We start from the raw sequence: 9607 nt of genomic DNA, 5'->3' as shown, positions 1-9607 counted from the left end.
GTGTCTCTAATCATCTTTATTCCTTCTCCATTCTGTTGACATTCCTCTTTAAGAAGCAAATGACTCCATTGATGAAGAAGATCCAAGGCCTACAACCTCCACATGGAGCTACATCGTGTGGTATCAAGAGCATCTTCGTCTAGATGATGTTCTTTTGCTTCCTCTATCTTTTTGCTCAGTCAATTCACTTTAATGCCTTGTTCTTTATCTTATTCTCCATGTACATGCTCCATTGTCTTGTGTTTTGGTGCTGCTTAGGGTAGATTAAAAAAAATAAACCGATTAAATCTTAGATCTACACTTGTTCTTGCATTTCTATGGTTCAAATTTTATAGATCTACTCTTGAATCATGTTTTTGTGTTGATTTTAGGTTCTATCATTTTTAAGTCATAATATTCTTGTGCTGAACCTTTAGATCTAAACTTTATTCCAAAATAATGATTAGAAAAAAAAATACAAAAATCTTAGTGTAAATCACTTATTCCTTGTTGCCTTAGAGTCCTGTTTAGTCATAATAATTGTCACATTATGTTCTAAGTTTATGTTGAATTTTTATTTTTTTTATTGAATTCTAGATACATTTTTTCATGTATTCTTGTCATTCTTAGCCTATCTTTTGAATTTTGAGTCTAATTCATGCATTTTATTTAGTTAATAACATGTTCTAAATCAATTCCTAGTAGTCTTGTTATTGAACTTTATTTTGTTTGCTAAGTTTCCTATATGATGCCTATGAAGAACTTGAGTTGTGGTGTTGAGTTATGGTTGGATTTGTGAATCAAAATAAGTCTTAAGCTCTTTTGAATTGTGTTATTCAAGACATTTGAGCTTAAGCAACCACAAATTGTAATTATTCAAGCCTTAAGCAACATAAACACTACTGTTGATTTCTAGGTTGAAATCGCTGGTGCTGGCAGCTTAAACAAACGTACTTGTAAAAATTACTGGGAATTGGTCACTGCGAATTTTGATCCTGAAATAGATAGAACCTTTCATAGATTAGTTAGGCATAGTGTGCATCCTGATCATTCCGTGCATTCTGAGCATTCTGTTGCTGGTGATTTTGAACATTTTGATTTTGAGCATTCGGTTGCTAATTTTCATATTGAGAACATGGCTCAATCTCCACCTTGTGAGAGGACTCTTTGGGAGATGGCTGCACCTGACTTCACTTATGAAAGCTTGTGGATTCAATATCCCGATGAGGATGTTCCATATGTTCTCAAGACTGGACTAATACATTTGTTGCCTAAGTTTCATGGTCTTGCAGGTGAAGATCCTCATAAGCATCTTAAGGAGTTCCATATTGTCTGTTCCGCCATGAAACCCCCTGATGTCCAGGAAGATCATATCTTTCTAAAAGATTTTCCTTATTCTCTGGAGGAAGTGGCGAAAGATTGGTTGTACTACCTTGCTCACAGGTCCATTACCAGCTAGGATGACCTTAAGAGGGTGTTATTGGAGAAATTCTTCCTTGCATCTAGGACCATTGCCATCAGAAAAGACATTTCAGGCATCAGGCAACTTAGTGGAGAGAGCTTGTATGAGTACTGGGAAAGATTCAAGAAATTGTGTGCTAGCTGTCCTCACCACCAGATTTCTGAGCCACTCCTTCTGCAATATTTCTATGAGGGACTTAGCAACATGGAGAGGAGTATGATTGATGCTTCCAGTGGTGGAGCTCTTGGTGATATGACTCCTGCAGAGGCTAGGAATCTGATTGAGAAGATGGCTTCCAAATCCCAACAATTCAGTGCAAGAAATGATTCTATTGTCCTTAGAGGAGTCCATGATGTGGCCATGGATTCATCTTCATCTGCTGAAAATAAGAAGCTTGAGGGAAAACTTGATGCCTTGGTCAACCTAGTAACTCAGCTTGCCATAAATCAGAAATCTGCATCTGCACCTGTTACTGTTGCAAGAGTTTGTGGTCTATATTCTTCTGCTGATCACCATACAGATCTCTATCCTTCTTTGTAGCAATCTGGAGTCAATGAGCAACCTGAAGCCTATGCTGCAAACATTTATAATGAACCCCCTCAACAGCAAAACCAACAACAGCAAAATAACTATGATCTTTCAAGCAACAGATGTAATCCAGGTTGGAGGAATCATCCAAATCTGAGATGGGCAAATCCTCCACAACAACAACAGCAGCAACAACAGCCTGTCCCTCCCTTCCAGAATGTTGTTGGTCCAAGCAGGCCATATGTTCCTCCTCCAATGCAGCAACAACAACAAAGACAACAAGCAACTGAGGCCCTTTTCTCAACCTTCCTTAGAGGAGTTAGTGAGGCAAATGACTATCCAGAATATGCAATTTCAGAAAGAGACAAGAGCCTCTATTTAGAGTCTGATAAATCAGATGGGGCAGATGGCTACTCAGTTGAACCAAGCTCAGTCCCAAAATTCTGACAAATTGCCTTCACAAATGGTGCAAAATCCGAAGAATGTGAGTGCCATCACCTTGAGGTCTGGCAAGCAAATTGAAGTCCCTCCACCAGTAGCAGCACCCGCACCTGAACCTGTCAAGCTTCATTCTACACCTGAAAAAGAGGATGAGCTAGTTGCACAAAGGAGAAAGCTTTCTGATCATGAAGGAGCTAACAAAAATTTTCATGCAGGTGGACCTTCTTCTAGTAGTTCTAACTTGCAGCAGCCTCCTATCCCTCTTCCATTTCCACCTAGAGCAATTCCAAACAAAAAGATGGAAGAATTGGATAAGGAGATCTTGGAGACCTTCAGGAAAGTAGAGGTGAGCATACCTATGCTAGATGCCATCAAGCAAATTCCAAGATATGCCAAGTTTCTAAAGGAGCCGTGCACCCAAAAAAGGAGGCTCAAAGGCAATGAAAGGATTAGCATGGGCAGAAATGTGTCTACCTTGATAGGTAAATTTGTTCCTCACATTCCTGAGAAATGTAAGGACCCAGGTACTTTCAGTATACCTTGCATTATTGGGAACAACAAATTTGAGAATGCCATGCTAGATCTAGGAGCTTCAGTTAGTGTCATGCCTCTGTCCATTTTCAATTCTTTATCTCTTGGACCTTTGTAACCTACGGGTGTGGTGATTCAATTGGCAAATAGAAGTGTTGCTCACCCCACAGGTCTCATAGAGGATGTGCTGGTTTGGGTTGGTGAACTTATTTTTCCTATTGATTTTTATATTCTTGATATGGAAGAGGGATTTTCCCGTGGTTCAGTTCCAAACCAAGATAGATGTTTATGTTGGCACATTGTCTATGGAATTTGGTGATATTGTTGTTCATTTTAACATTCTTGATGCCATGAAACATCCATCTGAGGATCATTATGTTTTTCGTGCTGAGATACTTGATCAGATTGTTGATGATTATATGTTTGATTTTGATTCTCTTCATGGTAGGAAACATCAATTTTCATCTAATATGCATACTTGTCATTCCTCATGCATTCAATCTGAATCTGAGTTTGAATTTGATCTTGTATCTGATTTTTATGCTGAAAGTAAATTTGAATTTTAGTCTGGTTCTGATTTTCTGGGTGTTGTACCTCTTGATGTTGATTTTTTAGAGTCAGAATGCATTAACCATGTTGCAGGAGGTACATATACTTCTGACTTACTTTATGAGGTACAAGCTGAGGAACCCTCCTCTTCTTCTCCTACCCAGGTTCCTCCTACTGTTCAGCCACCACCCACACCAGAGTTGAAGCCCTTACCAGCAAACCTCAAGTATGCTTACTTGGAGGACAAGGAAAATTTTCTAGTGATCATCTCTGCCTCCCTTGCTGCTGAGCAAGAGGAGAAGTTGTTGCTAGTGCTCAAGAAGCATAAGAAAGCCATTGGATGGACTTTAGCAGACATTCCTGTTATTAGCCCATCTATCTGCATGCATAGGATACTTTTAGAGGATGGAGCCAAGCCAGTGAGGCAACCACAACGGCGACTCAACCCCATCATTCTAGATGTGGTGAAAAAGGAGGTGACCAAGCTCTTGCAAGCTGGAATCATCTACCCCATTTCTGACAGCCAGTGGGTGAGTCCAGTCCAAGTGGTTCCTAAGAAGACAGGCCTCACAGTGATCAAGAATGAGAGGGATGAGCTTATCCCCACAAGAGTGCAGAACAGCTGGCGAGTCTGCATTGATTATAGGAGGCTGAACCAGGCAACCAGAAAAGATCTTTTTCCCCTGCCATTCATTGATCAAATGCTTGAGCGCTTGGCGGGTAAGTCTCATTACTGTTTTCTTGAAGGTTTTTCTGGTTATTTACAAATTCATATTGCTCCTGAGGATCAAGAAAAGACCACATTCATCTGTCCCTTTGGCACTTTTGCCTATAGGAGGATGCCCTTTGGCCTATGCAGCACCCTTGGTACCTTCCAGCGGTGTATGCTTAGCATTTTCAGTGACTTTTTAGAGAGTTGCATAGAGGTGTTTATGGATGATTTTACTGTTTATCGATCCTTTTTTTATGCATGTTTGGATAGTTTGGATAGAGTTCTTAATAGATGCATTGAAACTAACCTTGTGCTGAATTTTGAAAAATACCACTTCATGGTAGAACAAGGTGTAGTTTTAGGGCATATCATTTCCAGTAGGGGCACAGAGGTAGACCCTGCAAAGATAGCTGTTATTTCTCAATTGCCTTACCCCTCTTGTGTGCGAGAGGTTCGTTCTTTTCTTGGCCATGCAGGGTTTTATAGGCACTTTATCAAGGACTTTAGCAAAGTGGCCCTTCCACTATCCAATCTGCTACAAAAGGAGGTGGAGTTTGATTTTGATGACCGGTGCAAAGAGGCTTTTGATTGCCTCAAGCGTGCGTTGACTACCACCCCTATCATTCATGCACCTGATTGGACAGCCCCATTTGAGCTGATGTGCGCTGCATCCAATTATGCATTAGGGGTTGTCCTTGCTCAAAAGATTGACAAGCTACCTCGGGTGATCTACTACACTTCCAGAACTTTGGATGCTGCCCAAGCAAATTACACTACCACAGAGAAGGAGCTATTAGCGATAGTTTTTGCTTTTGAGAAATTTCGTTCATATTTGCTTGGTACTCATGTTATTGTTTATACTAACCATGCAGCTCTGAAGTACCTGTTGAAGAAGGCTGAATCAAAGCCTAGATTGATCAAGTGGATGTTTTGGCTCCAAGAGTTTGATTTGGAGATCCGTGATCGGAGCGGTGCACAGAACCTCGTGGCTGACCACTTGAGTAGGATTGAGCGTGCGTCTGAGGACTCACCCATTCGGGATGATTTTCTAGATGATCATTTGTACATTTTGTATAATATTTCTGATTCTTTCCCCACTCCTTGGTTTACTAATATTGTGAATTATTTGGTTGCTTCTATTTTTCCTCCCTTAGCATCTAAAGCTCAAACTGATAAAATTAAGAGTGATGCTAAGCATTATATTTGGGATGAACCCTATTTGTGGAAATTGTGCAATGACCAGGTTATTAGGAGATGTATTCTAGACCATGAGATTGACTCGGTCCTGTAATTCTGTCATTCTTCCGCACTAGGTGGCCATCTTGCCATATAGAGGACAACTCGCAAGGTGCTTGACTACGGTTTCTATTGACCCACCATCTTCAAGGATGTGTGGAGAATCTGTAGCACTTGTGATCCTTGTTAGAGAGCAGGCGGCTCACTTTCATGGAGACAACAAATGCCTCAACAACCCATGTTGTTCTGTGAGGTGTTGATGTCTGGGGTATAGACTTTATGGGGCCTTTCCCTGTCTCTTTTGGTTTTGTTTATATTCTCCTTGTTGTTGATTATGTTTCAAAATGGGTGGAAGCCAAAGCCACCAGAACTAACAATGCTAAGGTTGTTGTGGATTTTGTTAGATCTAATCTGTTTTGCAGGTTTGGAGTCCCTAGAGCCATCGTTAGTGATCAAGGCACCCATTTTTGTAACAGATCCATGTATGCCTTGCTTAAAAAGTATGGGGTCGTGCAAAAAATTTCCACACCTTACCACCCCCAAACTAATGGGCAGGCTAAGATTTCAAACAGTGAGATAAAAAGGATCTTGGAGAAGATTGTGGAACCAAACAGAAAGGATTGGAGCACCAGGCTGGATGATGCTCTTTGGGCGCATAGGACTGCCTACGAAGCACCCATAGGAATGTCTCCTTATCAGGTTGTCTTTGGCAAGGCATGTCATCTTCCTGTAGAGATAGAGCATAGAGCCTACTGGGCTGTAAAGACTTGCAACTTCTTTATTGATCAGGCTGGAGAGGAAAGGAAGTTGCAACTAAGTGAGCTAGATGAGATCCGTTTAGAAGCCTATGAGAATTCCAAATTCTACAAGGAGAAGACCAAGAAGTTCCATGACAGCTTGATAGCTAAGAAGGACTTCGTGGTTGGACAGAAAGTTTTATTGTATAACTCTAGGCTCGGACTCATGAGTGGTAAGTTGAGGTCAAAGTAGATTGGTCCTTTTGTGGTGACTAATGTTTTTCCTTATGGTACAGTAGAGATCAAAAGTGAATCCACAGATAAGAGCTTCAAGGTCAATGGACACCAGCTGAAACCATTCCTCACAAATCCTTCCTTGGTGGATGTAGTGGTGGAGGAGACCTCCTTACTTCACCCTACTTCTCTTCCGCCATGACTTAGGGAGTTTTCTTTTTCTGTCTCCTTCTTTACTTTTATTGCACTTGTCCAAATTTATTGATTGTTTTGATTGCTCTTGATCTTATGATTGTGCTCTTGATCTTATGTTTTGTGTACAACATTGCATGTTTCTCTTTGAATTCTAGGTTATGTACAGGTAATGGGTAATTTTTTTTTTGAAATAGGAGTTTCTTGGCATTTTGTGAATTGAAATCTTAGTTTTTCTCTACATGTCAAGTTAGTTTTGAAAGGTTGAATTGAAAGTGATAGATTTACCCTTGGTGAGATTTTGAGCCATCATCATCTATTTTATTATATGTGTTTTGCCCCATTGATTGCTTGCACAATAGCCTTGGCTTGACTCTTGTTGATACTTCTTGGTTCACATGCATGTTGGGAGATGATTTAGGCATTTTGTTCTTATAAGCCTTTAGCCAAATGAGCATACCTTGAATTAATTCCTTTGATAGCCCCTTTGAGCCTATGTTCCCCTTTCTTTGTTTTGAAGCTCATTACAAGCCTCAAGTGAAAAACCATGATCTTACCCTACCCTTATGGAATTTTGGAGCTTTGGTATTGTTTTGGGAATAAGTGTGTGTGTGTGTGGGGGGTATGTTTCATTGGATGATATGTTTTTTTGGCCATGCTTGATGATGTATTTTTTTCATGCTTGATGTATATACATATATTGCATAATTGTTGCTTTATTTTTCAAATATTCAAAATGCTTTCAAATGCTATTGTTCAATAAAAAAACAAAAAAATAAAATAAAATAAAATAAAAAGAGAAAAACAGAAAAATAATGAAGTTGAATAAATGAGGTTTTGTTTTGAGGACTTGGATTGGTTTGAGGACTTGGTTGATTTTGTTGATATTGGAGGTTTTGGGTTTACTTTTTATGCTTACTTTTTAATTTTGGTTTTGGGTTTACTACTTTTGCTTAATTTTCACTTATTCCCCATTGCTCCTTTATTCCTTTGGGTTTTAGCTACTTATCCCATACTTTCCTCTACCTTGTCCCTGGCCCCATTACAACCTTAAAATACCTTTTGATCCTCATGTGCATGTGTTTGTGGTGTTTGGTTGTCAATTTTAGAGTCTTGCCAAGTCTATGCGGTGTTTGTTTTCATGGGTGCTTTGAGAGTAAACATTAGCCTAGACACTTGAGAGATAGAGTGCATATCTTGTGAGGCTTTATCACTTTTCATTCAATTCTTGAGCTAATTGACTACCTTGCCATGTTTGAGGTGCTTGGATGATTTTCATGATTGTCTTGATTCTTTAACTCTTTACGTGTTGGATGTTGCCCAATCCTTTAATTCCTTGAGATTCATTGAGAAATATGTAAATGTTTTTGTGTTTGTTTATCTCTCTTTAATGTCTCTGGATTTGTACCTTGCTCTGCTTTTTGATTTTTCCCAGGAGTGCAAAAGGCTAAGTGTGGGGAAATTTGATGTGTCATTATTTTCTCCTATTTCTTACCCCTTTCTGTCACCATTTTAATTACTGATTAGCCTTAATTGTCAAATTAATTATGCAATTTTATCATTTGGGCCTACTTGACTAATTTTGTGTTTTCATTTAATTTCAGGAGAATTTTAAGCAATTGGGCTTGGATCCGGAATTGGGCTGAACCGGCTTGGACTTGAAGAGAGCAGACAATTTTATTTGTCGTCCAGTTTTATTTTATTTCATTTTTGGGCTGTATTTTTGTAATTGGGCCACCAGACCTTATTGGGCCCGATAATCAGATTTGTAAGCTTTGGGGCCTAGTGACCTTTAGTGAGCCCAGCTGCTAGAGTTTTAAGGGTGGTCTGGTTACTGTTCAAGGAGATTGTAGGGTTTCATTTTCAGTTTTTGGTTCATGTTATTGTTCACGCGCATGGTACTTGATCGAGGCCGTACCCGAATCAAATAAACATTAAAATGTAGTAACTAGGAAGTGATCCTAGGTCGTTTCCCAACGAGCAGTGACAAGCCAAATGTTCATAATATACTTGCAGTAACAGTAACAGTAACGATAGGGGGGGTTGTTTGCTTTTGTAAATTAAACAGCGAATATATGTGAATTAGAAAATATCAGAATTAAAACACGTTGCTTCCCCTTGATTCACAAGCAAGTCTCTTATCCTAGGTTACGAGAGTTTATCCTTTATCAGTTTAACCACTTAATCCAACCCTAAATTAAATTACTAAGCGAAATTCAACATAAGGCATTCATTATGTGATTAAGCATCACATACACCAATTACTCATAAACGATCATTAAGCATGAACGTAAATTAAGCGTAGAGACAATTAATCAAGCACTAAGCATGCATGAATTAAAAGCAACAAATTCAAAGTAATTAGTGAAGAGGAAAGACTAAACAGAATTTAACAGTAATGATAGAACCTCAAAGAGAACTGTGCTTGATCCTCAAGGGAAAACAACGCTGCGGACTTAGCCTTCCATTAATCAAATAGAGAATGAAATTTTATTGATAAAACTAAAAGTCTGAACTGGAATTGTAAAAAAAAAACGAAAATAAAAGAGAAAGAGAAGAGAGACTAAAACTAAAAACGAAAAATAGAAGAGAGAGAGGAGAGAGAGAGAGTCTCCCGTGAGGGAGAGAGGGAGCTCCCTAAACTAGAACCTTGGTGCTGTTATATAGTTTTTTTTCAGCCCCAAAGCTTACAAATATGTTTTAAATCCAAGCCCATAAGTAAAATCAAATCAAATCTAGATAAGATAAGATAAGATCTAGATGAAATAATATCTAGATGAGATCAAATCTAAATAATATCTAGATAAGATAAGATCTAATTTTATAGAATAAATTAGTCTGCCCTCTTCAAGTCCAAGCCCATTTCTAGATTCAAGCCCAATGCTTCATTAATTCCTGAAATTAGATTAAAAACATCAAATTAGCTGAATGGGCCCAAATAATAAAACTGCCTAATTAATTGACAATTAAGACCAATCAATAATTAAAATGGTGCAAAAAGGGTTT

At 38.8% G+C, this 9607-nt stretch overlaps 1 non-coding gene across 1 annotated transcript; it reads right to left on the bottom strand.

Moving 5' to 3' along the window:
- Window positions 1-1492: 1492 nt before the first annotated feature.
- Window positions 1493-1599, bottom strand: LOC114369020. Its single transcript, XR_003657482.1, has one exon. It is a non-coding gene; the product is annotated as a small nucleolar RNA R71 (small nucleolar RNA).
- Window positions 1600-9607: the final 8008 nt, after the last annotated feature.

The sequence above is a fragment of the Glycine soja genome, chromosome 9 (genome assembly GCF_004193775.1).
Source record: "Glycine soja cultivar W05 chromosome 9, ASM419377v2, whole genome shotgun sequence".
Lineage (NCBI taxonomy): Eukaryota > Viridiplantae > Streptophyta > Magnoliopsida > Fabales > Fabaceae > Glycine > Glycine soja.
This window is presented reverse-complemented; position numbering and strand designations above follow the sequence as displayed.